Below are 1,132 nucleotides of genomic sequence, written 5' to 3' on the forward strand. Positions count from 1 at the left end.
TGTGTCAGTTTGTATTAATGACATCATAATAAGATCATTCAGGATACACTGACAGCTGCACGTGACCTGCACCTGACCCGCTTTAAGCAGGTTTCATATCCCATTAACATGAAAACAAAATCCTATTGACCCCGATCCTAATTCCCACACAATTGCACGTAATGGGCCCGGTGAAGATTTCACTCCCTTCTGGTCACCCCATGGGGGGCATTTGTTATATTGGAGCGGTGAGAGCGTCGTGGATTCATCAGCCAATCAATGGTGAGCACTGTATGTTAACACTCATAGGTGACCTCACAGGCTGGTGGTCAGCGAGGGGTTAAATCTCCCAGCAGGTAAATCACTCAGGTAGCTCCGCCTTTAACGAGCTGAATAATGGAGCGAGAGTGCAGGTACGACACCATGGAGGAGCGCTTGGGGGCTGTTGGGGGCAAATGGGGGCTTCTGCTGGAAGGTCGATCTATAGGAACGTTGGTTGTCTCTTGGCAGAGCTCATATTGGAGACTTCACATTGCATAGAATATTAAAGTGCTAGCTACAGATGGAAGCTGAGCTCACATGTGTTCTCTGATTGGACAATCTCCAATGTCAGGGTCTGCCCGATCCAATCAGATCACACCGCACAGTGGTAGGTGGATCCCAGGGAGATTGTACAATCAGATTTTACAGTGTGGGGTCACTCAGATCTGGTGCTGCCACAATTCTATGGGGACAAGGAGGTGAAAAGGCCAATTTCATGTGAATCTTCTCACCCATGTGTTCTGTGTGTGGGGTCTGCATGTAGTTTACATGTACAAAGGGTCATTACATGTGCTGCACTTTATTCCTATTTCAATGAACCAGGTCTGACTGCAAATATTGGGGGATCTGTTGGCTGCCCTCTCCACTTTCTGTGTCACTGAGCTAAAACAATCATGCAGCAAGTGAAGGCAGCATAATCTCACAGATCCTGAGTTTACTTAACATTTTTAGGGTCAGTGAATATTGGAGCATCCGGACTAGCTGTATTGTATTGTACTGATATTGTGCGTTCAATGTGAGCATGTGAACGCAGCTCAAATCATTGCACTCCGACTGCAATACCCAATGTGTCCACAAGGTGTCACATGCGCTCAGCTCACATTGGATACAT

Source organism: Pyxicephalus adspersus, chromosome 11 (genome assembly GCF_032062135.1).
Source record: "Pyxicephalus adspersus chromosome 11, UCB_Pads_2.0, whole genome shotgun sequence".
Classification (NCBI taxonomy): Eukaryota; Metazoa; Chordata; class Amphibia; order Anura; family Pyxicephalidae; genus Pyxicephalus; species Pyxicephalus adspersus.